Source organism: Paroedura picta, chromosome 1, assembly GCF_049243985.1.
Source record: "Paroedura picta isolate Pp20150507F chromosome 1, Ppicta_v3.0, whole genome shotgun sequence".
Taxonomy (NCBI): Eukaryota; Metazoa; Chordata; class Lepidosauria; order Squamata; family Gekkonidae; genus Paroedura; species Paroedura picta.
Window position 1 is genome coordinate 176,941,144 of NC_135369.1, and position 14,387 is coordinate 176,955,530.

A 14,387-nucleotide genomic window follows, 5' to 3' on the forward strand; every position below is an offset into this window, starting at 1 on the left:
TTTTCACATAAAAATAATTGTCTAAACCAGTGGTCCCTAACCTTTTTATCACCGGGGACCACTCAACGCTTGACAATTTTACTGAGGCCCGGAAGGGGAGGGGGTAGTTTACTCCTCTACTCTCAACCACTGCCCTAACGCTCTCTGATCACTATGGTAATGTTTAAACATCCCTTCCAAATAAGATACAGACACACCACAACAATGAACATAAGGAACATTTTATTTTCATGGAAATTTTAACTCATGACAATGAGAAATCAATGGGAACCCTGAGCTTGTTTCTCTGCAACGAGATAGTCCCATCTGGGAGTGATGGGAGACAAGGACACCCGAAGTGTGTTGTAAAGGGCCGGGGGGGGGGGATGAAGTAAAGGGACGGGGCAGGGGAGAAGGCGTCCTTCGTGGCCCACCTCCAATTAGTCAATGGACCACATGTGGTCCGCCGCCCACAGGTTGGGGATCGCTAGTCTAAACCATTGTGGCTGAAGACAAAAGTTTGACTTGTATCCCCCTGTATGCATCTCAGAACTGCTTCCCTACCTGAAGAACATACATAAATTTTAAGAACGCGCTTATTTAAAAGATCCATTGGGCATGTCCAACTTGGTTCTGACTTGTAAGATAAGAGAATTGCATCCATAGTGTTGAGTGGGGAGAAAACTCACTCCCTAATTTTAACTCAGCTCTGGGTTGGGAAATACAGGGAGACATTGGGGGAGGAGGCATGAATGGGTGGGATTTGGGGGCAGGGAGGGACCTCAGTGGAGCAGAATGCTATGGATTCCACCCTCCAAAGGAGCCCTTTTCTCCAGGGGAACTGAACTCTTTAGTCTGGAGGTAGCCTCTAATTCCAGGGGGTCCCCAGGTCCCACCTGGAGGCTGACATCCCTAAGCCCACCCTTCAAAACAGCCATTTTCTCCAGGGGAACTTATCTCTTTTTTATAATGATTTTTTTTTATTTTCATAAAGATAGAAATATAATCATCATTTGAGAATATACGACCCCACATTGACTCCACAGTGATATAAACGTTTGCCCAAAACTCTAAGAGCCATGAGTCTAAGAGCCGTCCACATTTCCACTACATTAAAAAAAAAAAAAAAGGCCTGTTTAGATATACAAAAGAAAAGTTATTATTAGTCAACTTACTTGAGAGATCGTAGACCTCACATTAACTGCTTGATACAATCTAAGAGCTATCCTAGCAGATATTTCTAGGTTTGAGTTAGATGCTTAACATTAAACATTTCTTATAGCACAGTATGAGTTTTGGCCCTGTATCAATACCCTGATGAAGGGAGAGGAAAGTAGGGCTTTGCCTTAAAGATGTACAAAGAAAAAAAATTACAAAAGGATTTCATAATTTCTCCTTATCCTTAATACAGATACATCTACAAACCATTTATACTTGACCCATTCTAAGAGCCATCCTGACATGTATAAGTTGAGAGCTTTGCATTTTCTGCAGATCAATATGAGCTTTGGCCCTATAACAATACACCAATAAAAAAAATAATAATAAGGGGGGAAAGCCCCATTTTATATTTCCAACGCTAACGATTATATTACCTATATGCCTACTAAGAAAAAGAAACAAGAGAGAAAAAAGGCACTGCTTCCCCTTTTTCATAAAAATAGCAATGTAGGATACAGTATATGTTGTTAATACAGAGAATAATAAGATTTCCAGGTTTAGATTAAATGCTTAACATTAAACATAGAACAATATAAGCTTTCAGTCTTCTATAGCTTCTCCTTATCCTTGGTTCTGATACATCTACAAAACAATTTATGCTTGACCCATTCTAAGAACCATCCTGACAGATATATTTTCAGATTTAAGTTGAAAGCTTAACATTAAACATTTTCTACAAGTCAGTGTAGGCTTTAGTCCTAGGACAATACCCTAATAGAAGAAAGAAAAAATAAGGGGGGGGGGAACCCCATTTTACATTTTCAGCACTAATGATTATATTACCTATATGCCTACAAAAGAAAAGAGACAAAAAAAAACAAGAGAGAGAGAGAGACACTGCTTCCCCTTTTTCATAAAAATGGAAATATAGAATACAGTATAACATTAAACATAAAACAATATGAGCTTTCGGTCTTCTTAAGGGGGTCTCATCTCGAGGCTTGCTACATCTTGTCGTTCCCGTAAAATTATATTCTGTCCCATTGGCCTTTGGCGTAGAAAGTGCAGTTGTACTCTTTCCCGCAGAATATGCATCGATAAATCTTGAGGCCGTTGCACCTCCTGGACTCCAGTATCAATACAATTTTTTCCCCAGAGAGATCCTTTAAATCGGTTACTTTCACTGCAGATCCATATTTCTTTTGATTGATTTTTGTACACTGTTGCTTTGAGATGGCTGTATGTCTTTTTTAAAAGGGTGTCCTTATCTGGGCTGCAGAACTCCGGCATCCCATTTTCCGTCTCCAGAATTTCAGATTTCTCTTCTACTGTTGGTTTTCCACCTTGTTTAGAGCTGTCATCAGCCACTGTTATTGATCCATTATTCCTGTTAAAGACGTCTTCCTTGGCATCTTGGATCTCCTTGAAGATATGAATTTCAGATTTCTCTTCTGCTGTTGGTTTTCCACCTTGTTTAAAGCTGTCATCAGTCACTGTTATTGATCCATCATTCCTATTGAAGACTTCTTCTTTGCCATCTTGGATCTCCTTGGAGATATTTTTGATCAATCCATCTAAAAATACTTTGTAATCTTGGGTTTGTATCTCTATTAGATGAGCCAATCTTTTTAACATAGACATGATTTTGACTTTAAAAAAACCCAGCCCCAAACAATTTTACAAGTGGCCAGTAGAGGTCCTCTGTTTTATCCTCTAATGTTCCGGCACAGGCATGTGACGTATTGAAGGCAGAGATACTCGTGCTGGCACAGAGTTCTCGTGAGATTTTCCCATTCACAGCTTATCTTATCTTCGAAAACCAAAACAATTACAATAAGAGCTTTTGCCAATTAATTCGAGTTGATTTGAGTCCTTCTTCTGCTTAGTTAGGAGAATTAGCCTGCCTCTTAACGAGGTGGCTTCAGGCAGAGCAGAGTAAGAGGGGGGGGAAACAAAGGGCTTTGATGCAGGAAGAGAGACGGAGAAAAAAAAAAGCGAGAGATACTTGCAGTAAATGATGTTTTGGAACTCAGCCGATGTCCTCCCCTCAGTTCAAAGCGTTCATTTGTGGTAAATCATCATGTAGGGTTGAAGCAGATACTTTAAGATTAAAGAAAGAAAAGAAAGTCCGAGGTAGAAAATGGCAGTCGTCCTCTGGACCTGGAACGCTGACAGCCTATAATCCAGGGAGATATACTCCCTAAAGGATTGGAGACGGCCCCAAGAACTTCCTGGGTAGAAAGGTGTGGTGGGGTTTGCGTACCCCTCCTCTTTTCTGCCAATTGCTTGCACAATTGACCCCTGTCAGGCTTCAGAGATAGCAGAGCAGATGCCCTGCCACCCTCTCAGGACGACATCTTTAGCCACACTAGGGGAACTTATCTCTTGAGTCCAGAGGTTTAGGTTGTCTTCCCCATAACAAGTTATGGATGCGAAAGCTAGACCCTGAAGAAGGAAGACAAGAGGAGAATAGATGCTTTCGAATTATGGTGTTGGAGACTAACCCTGTGAATCCCATGGACAGCCAAAGTTACCAACAAGATAGTTTTAGAGAGGAGCAAACCAACTATGTCATTAGAAGGGAAGATATTGCGGCTAAATCTCACTTCCTTTGGACACATATGCGATCAAACTCGCTAGAAAAATCAAGGAAACGTGGTCGCCAAAGGATCCGCTGGCTCGACATGATCAAAGCCGACACAGGGATGACCATGAACTAATTAAAAGAAGCAGTCAGGGACAGGGACGCATGGCAAAGACTTTCCTATAGAATCGCCGAGAGTCAGACATGACTGAATGGATAACATCATCATCAACCTGTAATTCCAGGGAGTCCCCAGGTCCCACCTGGAGGCTGGCATTCCTAAATCCAAAGGGAACTGATCTCTTTAGTCTGGAGATGAGCTATAATTCCAGGAGATTCCCAGGTCCTTCATCTCAGTCAAGCACGTTGACTTCAGTGGGAGAGAGATCTGAACATATTTTGAGTTTTTCCATTGAAAGTTTGGCCAGAAAGTTTTCTTTCTCAGTCTTTTAAAATGAGTTTAAAATCTGGTTCCTTTACCATTCTTGTGAGAGTATTTCAGAGGGGTAATTATCCCTGGCCTCTTTTCTCTCTCAAGTCTCAAAGTATACCCTTCTCACTGACAATGTTACACTCTTATCCACCTGCCCCCTACTTCTAGGGCTGTGGATCAGACGTCTTCCAGACCTCCCAGGAAGGGTGTGTCCACATGGAAGCTCATACCTAGAATAAAACTTGGTTGGTCTTGAAGGTCCCCCTGGACTCTAAATTTGTCCCATACCTCTCTTATTCAAAAAGCACTGACCATAAACATGAGGGGAAAATCAGAGCTCTTCCTCGTGATGGATGGCTGCCCTGACTCTCTCCCGGAAGCATTAGCCAGCTGCCTGGAAGCAGTGATGAAATGGATAAACAGAGTCATCTGAAGCTCAGTCCTCCAAAGACAGAGGTCCTTTGGCTGGGTAGGAAGGGACAATGTGAGGAAGCGCGTCTGCCCACCCTGGATGGTATACAGCTCTCAACAGCTCACTCCACCAAGAACCTGGGTGTGATTCTGGACGCTTCCCTCACAATGGAAGCCCAGGTCACAATGGAAGCCTGGGTCACAAAGGTAGCATGGCTGGCATTTTATCATCTCTGCCAAGCCAAGCTACTAGCGCCCTACCTGGCCCCGGAACACCTAACCACAGTGATCCATGCGATGGTCACCTCTAGACTGGATTTCTGCAACTCACTCTACGCAGGCCTGCCCTTAGCTTTGACCCAGAAACTACAGCTGGTCCAAAACACAGCAGCCAGGGTCAAGGTGACGCAGCAAGCTTCCGTGACATCAGTCATGGAAGGTCTCACACCATGAAGGTCCCACATTCGGCCCATTCTCCATCAACGACAGTGGTTGCCAGCTGAATTCCAGATCAGGCTACAGGTGGTCCTGGTAATTACCTTCAAGCCCATACATGGTCAGGACCCAGTGCAACTGAGGGACCGCCTCCCTGCCAAGGCCCCTCAAAGAGTTTTACACTCCGCCACCACCAACCGGCTAATGATCCCTGGCCCCAAAGAAGTCTGCTTGACCGCCCTCCCTGCCAACGGGCTCCTACCGTGCCGAAACCACTGTTGCGATGAACTAAAGCAGTCTCGTGAGCTGTCTACCTATCTACCACAACATGCATGAATAAACAGGGATGGGAGGGTGGGAAGCTGGCCGGCTGGGGTGTTAGGAAAGGGGTGAGGGCGGCGTGCGCAGTGCCTAGTAAAGGCCAGCGCGCCCTGCCCCTTACATCCAGCATGCAGACTGATGTGGCATATATGCCACGTTTCCCTCTGCCGTTGCCCGCGTCATCAAAGGGTGACCAAGGGGTGAGTCTCAGCCACCGGTTGTGTCTGGGTTTTATGACCCAGCTCACTTTTTGATGGCTGTTTTTATGGGGCATATTTTGGCCGACTTGGTGTTAACTTATTTCATTGACCTATCTTGCTTTATTCTAAATGTATATTTATTCCAGAAAAGATACTGCTAAAGGGACACAAAAGAAAAAAGAAGGACTGCATAACAAATCACATATTAACGAAGGAAGAAGAGCCAAGGACGTCTAAGCCGTCTTAAACCCATTTCAGAGCAGAGAGCACCCCTTTTCTGTTCCTGCCCATTTCTGCTTCTCTTCTTGCTGACAGCCACTATCGGCCTCTGGATGTGAGGAAACACCAGCGCTACTTGGTGAGTCAAGTGATACCAACTGCAATTGCGCCCTCCGGCCCCAGAGATAACAAGAGCCAGTAGCTCTTGAGAGCCAAAGATCAGCCCCCATTGCCCTCCACTCTGGCCTAGAATCTCTATGGAAGAACAGTGGTATTACCTTGTGTTGACAAGTCAGACACGAGGACAGCCATGTAGCCATCAGTGAATTCCTTAGACAGCAGAGCAAGCGGCAGATGATTCAGCAACACAAGCAGTGGGCAAACAGCGTCCGAATCTTCGATGCAAATGAATCTGGTGGATGAAAATGAGAGAACTTGCTGAAATGGCTAAACTCACATGATTGCTCAGAGAAAAGTCAACAACTTCCTTTATTACTGATGACTGGAAACCTCTTATGGCCTTCTGGCAACAGAGAGACAAAAAAAAAAAAACAATTGGATGACTTGTGGTTTTAAAGAGTAAGGATGATAGTTAAATTAAGATGTATCAAATTATTTGGCTATAAAAGATAAAATGTGAAGTAATAAGTCATGTTTTATGCGACGGAAGACCGGAATCGAAATCGATTGTAACGAGCTTGATAGGTCTGTTCTTTGTATTTTTATTCTTTTCTTTCTTTTCTATTGCAGTGTTCTTTCTAGTTCTGCCCTTTTCTTTTTCAGTTTCATTGGAATTATTAATAAAAAATTGTAATCCAAAAATCAGGGGATTCTTTACCAAGACTACTCTAGTTCCACCAGATTAAAATGAATGTCTGATTAAATATTATCAATGGATTGATACGAAAGTTAACTACTGTAAATTTTTATGTCTATTATGAAGCACATCTCAGTGCTTGACAATATCATGAATGTTCTGAAGCCAAGAAGGAAAGCCTCTTCTGTCCCAAGGCTATCCAAAGGACTCATAACTCCTGATCAAAATAATGTGGCATGACCATCTGGACCAGCGGTTCTCAACCTGGGGGTCAATTGACCCTTTTCTCAGGGGTTGCTGCTATGGCCACGCTGCTGTGGCCGCCACCACTGCCACCCTAATGGCACAAGGGTTGCATGTGGCAGCTTCAGCGATCATGGAAGCCTGAGGTGGCCAGCTCCGCATTGTGGAGGGGAGGGGAACGAGCTCTGTGCCAGCCAGCACCTGTATGCTGGCGCAGAGTGCTGGTTCCTTGGGCTTCTATGATTACCAGTGCACTGGAAAGCACAACCCTACGACACCCTTTGGGTTGCCAAGGCCACCACCACCTTGGCGACCCAAGGGGGGGTCATGCCATCAGGGAGGTTGAGAACCACTGATCTGGACCAAGCTCATGAAATCCTGGGGTTTCTTGATGGATGTGGAAGTGTTTCCCAAATGGGTGGGAGTTTACACATTTACTGGGTGATATGGGTTAGGCATTTTGAGTTCTGGAAACAAATGGGTACATCATTGTCATCGTATTATTATTATTATTATTATTATTATTATTATTGTTGTTGTTGTTGTTGTTGTTGTTGTTGTTATTATTATTATTATTATTTGGCCATATGATGCTCAACATATGAAGTTGGATTTGCTTAACAGGTGTAGGTTTTTGTATAATTAGACAAAGGAATATAAATTTAAATTCTGAGGTTGCAGATTGCTACCTCACTTATATATTCTAAATATGAAAAAAGTAAACATTTTTGTAAATAAAATTGAAAAAAAAATTGTATTGGAAGAATAATAATCAAGAAGAAAGATGGGTTAGCACTTGAAAGTGGAAGGGTGCCAGGAACTTTAAAGTGACAAAATGACCTTGGTGAGGAAGTAGATGCCAAGGATTAACTGAAGAAGGAAACTAATTGCAGGTATTTATACGGAAATATTAGTACCTCCAGTGGCAGAACTCAGTTCATCTGCAGACAAGGTGGACTGTTTGGCATTATATCCAACTGAAATCCCTCTCTTCCCCAAACTCTGCCTTCTTCAGGCTGGAGCTGTCAATCTTAAATGACAGGGAAGGGTGTATTGAGGGTGGAATGGCTCTTTAGAGCTTACAGAGTAGGTCCAATAAACTAGGAATCAACTCCCCGATAGTTGGGAAAACTGGACCCAAAAGGCAATTTAATATTGGGCAAACTGATCATGGGGTGGAGATGGTGTTGGTCGCCTTGGTGGATGATCTTCAGCCCCAGATAGATCGGGGCAGCTCAGCCATCCTTGTGACGCTCAACCGGTCAGCTGCGTTTGATGTGGTCGACCACGAGTTGTTGGCCTACCGCCTCACCGGAGCAAGGATTTAGGGGACAGCCCTTCAGTGGCTGTGCTCCTTTCTCCGGAACCAGACACAGAGGGTGGCAGTGGGGGAGGAATTATCATGCCCTTATCAATTCCCTTGGGTCCCACCACAAGGGGTGGTTCTCCCCCCCCCACACACATACACATTATTCAACATCTTTATGTGTCCTCTGGCTCAGCTGGTCTAGTGTTATGGGCTGGATTGGCACCACTGTACAGATGTCACCCAGCTTTATCTCCTCATGGCTGACTCCCCCCTCCGAATACATTTGCCAGTTGTTTGGAAGCCGTTTCTGGATGGTTAGAGCAGAATCACCTGAAACTCAACCCCTCCAAGATGGAGGTCGTCTGGTTGGGCAGAAGGGGACAGGGCCAGAAAGCGTGCCTTCCCTGCCTAGATGGGGTGCAGCTTACAGCTGTGCCCGAGGCCAGGAATCTGGAGGGCCGACGGTTGTGCATGGGGGGGCGGGGGTGGGTGGGAAAAAGAGTATCCTGTAAATCGTGTTTTTCCACCATCTGGGACTTTAAAAAACTTGGCTGGGTATTGTTTTATGTGAGGTTTTAAATGGATGTAAACCGCCACGAGCCGGGTGTGCTGGGAGTGGCGGTTAATAAATATAAGTGATAAATAAATAAATAAATAAATAAATAAATAAATAATAACACAGAGAAATACTCAAAAATACCAACTAAAGAGCAAACAACCAGTCTATGTATATAGACAGTGTACTACAACTGACGTGTTTTTTGACAGAAACCCAGAGACTACAGCAGTTTCAGTTCTCACATCTTTATTTCCAATTCTCCAAATTAATTGCTCTTTAGTTGGTACTTAATATTGGGGAGCCAATAAGAATTCTCCCCTGGGAATGAAAGTAGGATTCGCAAGTAAGTTGAGACCAGTGGTTACAGAATCCAAAGCGCTTTCTATTTTGAACTGTTAATTGCTTGTTTTAATTACTAATATTTTAATTGTAAAACCTATATGTTGTAAACTGCCCCGAGTTGGTTTCCGGGAAGGGCGGTCATACAAATCCAAATGTAAGTAAATAAATACATGAATAAATACCCGTTGAATCAAAATTTTGAGGGTAATTTTGAAATAGAGAAAGAAATAAGAGAGCAATTTCCCCGGAGAAAAAGCCCGCTTAGAACGTGGACTGAACGGCATTATACCCTATCAAAGTTCCTCCCCTACCCAAGTCTCAGTTCCCCCCCCTAGCTGGCAACCCTAACTAAGTGGAGGAGCATTCAGCTCATAAGAGACAACATTTCTAGATGCCATAAATGTGCCTTTGAGAGCCAACTAGAAGGGACCACAGTCTTGGTGTGGTCCTGTGTGGTGTTCAGCACACAGTGCAAACTGCAAAAGTTGTTGCGCGGACTGGGAACAGGGCCCCCAGCGCTGTTATGTTCAGCATTTGCGTGAATGGAAGGCTGCCCAGAAATCCAACATAACTATATTTAATTTCAGAAGAGGAAACTTCTAAAAAATGAAAGGATTAGTCGAAAAGGAAGCCGAAATGGAGATTAAAGAGGATCAAATCCCTTCAGGATGCTTGGAAATTATTTAAATCCATAATAATGGAAGCTCAGACAGATTGTACGCCAAGGCTGGGAAAGAGAAACCGAATGAATGCTTTGCGTTGGTTTTCGCGGCAGAAAATATGCGCCGGTTATCCACACTGCAACTCCTGTTTTCAGAACGGAATCAAATGGAGGTGACCAGAGATGAAGTTCTAAGGCTAACTTGTCCAGTAAAAAGCCAAAAAAAAGTTTAGAATGATGTGCATCCAAGAATTGTTAAGCAATCCAAATATCAGCTTGTTGACTTGCTAAGAAAAAGATGCAACTTATTGAGGAAACTGGCTTCCCTTTCAGATGACTGGAGAGGTGCAAATGTAATGACAATTTGATGGGGTTTCTTTAAAAGATCAAAAGAATACACAGAATATTCAAATAGTTACAAGACAGCAGTACTGGCATTAGGTAAGGCATGTACTGGGGTGTTGGGACTTTTGGATTTTTCTTGGTTCTTAGTCCCTCCAGAGAAACAGAACTGCAGAGTAAGAGTGTTTCGAAAGTACTCAGTTATTAGTTATCTTTGGGAATCGGGCATAGATCCAGACTCACAGCACTTTGAGGTTTAAAAGGGAGAATCTTTACTGGGAAAGATGATTTATAGATAGATATTCTATTAACCTGCGTCAGTCTCTTTACTGAAGCCAAGTACAAAAGCTTAAAAGATAGTTACAAAGAAAACACATTGAAAGCCCCTATGGCTGGCTCAAGCACACTACATACCTACACATCAGCAAATGGAAAGAGCACAGAGCCTAAAAGCCTGCTTCTTACTTGCTTCAGCAAAGCACACACTGATCTGCTCTTCCTGAAACATTCTTCAGGCTTTGAGAAACTCCAGAAGTGCTGTGATCGTGCAGAATGTGGTTAAGAAGCATAGTTGTGTACATGCTCCTCAGGGGCCCCTCCTCTTCCCGGACAATCATTGGCCATTGGGGTGGCAGGTCCACATGACCCTATATGGTCATATCACCCAATAAATATTTAACACACCCATTTGGGAAACCCTACTGTCAAGAAACCCCAGAGTTTCATGAAATACTGGTTGAGAAAGCCTGGATCGGTCCCTACGAATGTTCTAATACAAATTATTCATCGGCTGGATTTGGATGCTTCATTTACACACTGCATTTCTTGAGCTGTCTACATACACAACACTGACATCTACCACAGTGGCCTAAAAATCCTGTGTAGGGCCTTTCAGGGATCAGGTACTCTCCTCCCCCCCCCCCCCCGGTCCCATATTTTCATGTGCTGAAATAGTCACACACATCCCATGGCCATTCAGAGCTTGAAAAGGTATGCCATGGGTGGGGGGGATAAGAGCACTTCAGCCTGCCCCCACTATGTGCTTGATCATGTTTAGGACCTCATGGCATTTTGAAATCACTTTTAAATTGCATCATCATCATCATCATCATCATCATCATCATCATCATTTTTATATTTGTAAACCACCTCTCTCCCATAGGGCTCGAGATTGTATACATTAAAAATACATACATATATGCTTTATTAATAACATTCACATTCTAACAATCAACCATTAAAAACCTATTATCTATCTGGCAACTAATTTCAATTATCTGGCTACCTATTCCTCCCCTTCTGCTATCTTTGGTAGTATCCTTGTGGTAGACACAAGGATACCATCACACCTAGTTTGGTCCTAATTCTCTGCCCTTTGAACTTGTACATGAAACACTGATTTTGCCCCGGTCCACAATATGATGTCATCTTCTGAAGGTTTCACAGTTAGAATTATAGAAGAATAGAGTTGGAAGGGACCTCATGGGTCATCTAGTCCAACCCCCTGCACTATGCAGGACAGTTAGATGGTAACAATTACATTACAGAACTTGACCATTTATGACCCAGCTTATGTCCTTCGTTAGAGAATAGGTACGCCTCTCTGCATACGTTCCCCAGAGAGCACTCAGTTCTAGTGATAACAATCAGCTAAGGATCTCTGGTCCTGAAGAAATACGCCTGGCTTCAACCAGAGCCAGGCCTTCTTGGTCTTCACTCCTGCCTGGTGGAACAAGCTCCCTAGGAGATCAGAGCCCTGACAGAACTTGTCCTGTTCTGCAGGGCCTGCAAGATGGAACTCTTCTGCTGGGCTTTTGGTTAAGGCCAGCTGAAGTGTTGAACAATCATTGTATGTTAATGAACCGGGCCTCCCCTTCCTTCCTGTCCCCTGACCCTTCACCCCTATTGTCTTCTGCCTACTAGTGACATCTTTCTAGTGACACTGCTAGTTTTATAATCATGGTACTTTATGGCTGTCTAATTTATGGTTTTAATGAAATCCCACCATCAACCTGACAATGAATCAATCTATCCAAGAAATACATTTTCTGGACACTACAGAAAAAATACACAATGGACGCCTAGAGACCACATTATACCGAAAGCCCATTCACCGACAAACATACCTGCATGTCTCCAGTGCGAGTTCAAAATGGCTGGACCATTTAAGATAGGGGTTCCCAAAGTAGGTGGTATGCCCCCCATGGGGGCAGTGGAAGAGTCCAGGGCGGTGGTGAGGAATCTGGGGGCAGTAGGGGGGCAGCAGTCTGACTCTTCTTGACTCTTCTGAAGGTTTCACAGTTAGCTGCAGCTGCGTTTTCCTAGCCAGAGATATGTCAAAGAGGCCTGCCTTTGGGTCCCGCTGGGTAGTAGTGACCCTGGATTTCCTTGGTGGTCTCCCATCTCAGTGCAGACCCTGCTTATCTTCCTGAAGGAAATGACAGCTTCAGAAGGTGAGCTGGAGGAGATCATATTCTTCATGAGCTTCTTCCGCCTCGTTAGACTCTGTCCTTCCCAGGCTCCACCCCAGAACGCCAGGAATTTCTTAACTCAGGGATGGCAAACCTTCCCCCAAATTCCCCATCTTTGGGAGGCCGAAAAAGCCTTCTCCTGCCTGCTCCTAGCCATGGGATTTTCCATTGCTTGTTTCTCTCTCTCTTTCTTTCTCCCTCTGTCTTTCTCTCTAACGTGGACCCAAGTGTTTTTTACAAAAAGTGGCTTTTTTCCAGATTAAAATATGGCCGCTGCATGTTCAACCAAAAAATAAGCGTAGCCAGCTCCCCAACACGATCCATGCCTAAGATAACCCTAACCCTAAAATTTACCCTGATATAAGGTAAAGGTAAAGGTATCCCCTGTGCAAGCACCGAGTCATGTCTGACCCTTGGGGTGACGCCCTCCAGCGTTTTCATGGCAGACTCAATACGGGGTGGTTTGCCAGTGCCTTCCCCAGTCATTACCGTTTACCCCCCAGCAAGCAAGCTGGGTACTCATTTTACCGACCTCGGAAGGATGGAAGGCTGAGTCAACCTTGGGCCGGCTGCTGGGATTGAACTCCCAGCCTCATGGGCAAAGCTTTCAGACGGCTGCCTTACCACTCTGCGCCACAAGAGGCTCTTTACCCTGATATAAATCCCTATTTTTAACATATTCTTACATGTAATACAATGTCAAAAAACATTTATACATCCCATGGCCTTTCCTAACCATATCGCTAAGTCTTCCCCAGCCCTAATGCTCCCACTCAGCCTAAAAACTCCCCAACCCGATGTGGTTTGTACGTTACTCTCGAGTAAACACCTGAGCTACTGGCTTGTGCATTAATATTCCTCTGCTCTCTCATTATATGTGCGTCTTCTTCAGATTACTCACCATGCTATGACAGCAATTCTCAGAATTCCCCTCAGCATAATTATCCAAATGTAGGATTTTTTAAAAAACAGTCAAAAACAAAGTTTGACTGATCCCCCCCCCTACACACACACACACAAACACACATGCTTCAGCTAGTCTGCCTGTTGTTGACAAGAGATGCTGAAAGATTACTGGAAGAAGGATCCTCTTCAGCTTGAGAGAACAAGGGAGAAGAGATGAAAGAAACAAGAAACGAAGATCCCGAAACTGGTGCTGACTGCCTCTCCCAATAGTTGAAACTGACTTCAGATGAACGTTTCCCCTGTCTCTTTTCTGGATCTGTGCAGGTAGTTACTTAGAAAACAACAAGAAGATGAGTTGCTCTATATACCTGGCTTTTCACTTCCCGGAGTCTCATTGCAACCTCACCTGTGTCCACTTGATGCTCTAGTGAGCACACAGGTACAGCTCAGCTGCTTAATCAGCCTAGCAACAGCCCTTCGAGGCCGACTTCACCAAATTCACACACTGATTGCAATTGCGGGGCAGGTAGGCACAAGAAACACACAATATTTCATTGGCATAAAAAGGGCCACAGTTTTATTATTGTTACATGAGCGTAGGCACACTGAAGGTGAGGGGGTGGACCCAATGCCCCCATCCCCTGCTGTGGTCAGCTGACCACGGACCCACAGGGAGAGAAAACCACCAGCAGACCCACCTGCAGGGACTGAGTGACCAGTGGGTTGAGCTCCCCCTAACCATCAGGCCTGCTGGACCCCGAGAAGATAAGCATAAAATAGGTCCAGGGGCGTCAACCTCTACTGATGATTCCCCAGCCACCCCGCCATGGGAGGTAGCCATTTCCCCAGGTGGGAAGTGGCCCTGCTCACACGTGCAGCCTCTTAAGGAAGCTCCTGTAAATGGGCAGCAACCTGGCACACAGGCATGGGATGTGCCCCCTAGGATCTGCCCCCCAACTAAATTGGCACTGAGCAAGGATGGCTAGGCCACCTC

The 14,387-nt window shown here is 44.4% G+C and overlaps 1 protein-coding gene across 2 annotated transcripts in view; it reads right to left on the reverse strand.

Annotated features, from left to right (window-relative positions):
- The window catches only part of FERMT1 (FERM domain containing kindlin 1), a 290,949-nt gene that overhangs the window by 84,146 nt on the left and 192,416 nt on the right, over positions 1–14,387 (reverse strand). For both annotated transcript variants that reach the window (XM_077313253.1, XM_077313246.1), the window contains one exon: positions 6,022–6,155. The gene's annotated coding sequence lies outside the window, so the exon portion shown is untranslated. The remainder of the gene's footprint in view (positions 1–6,021; positions 6,156–14,387) is intronic.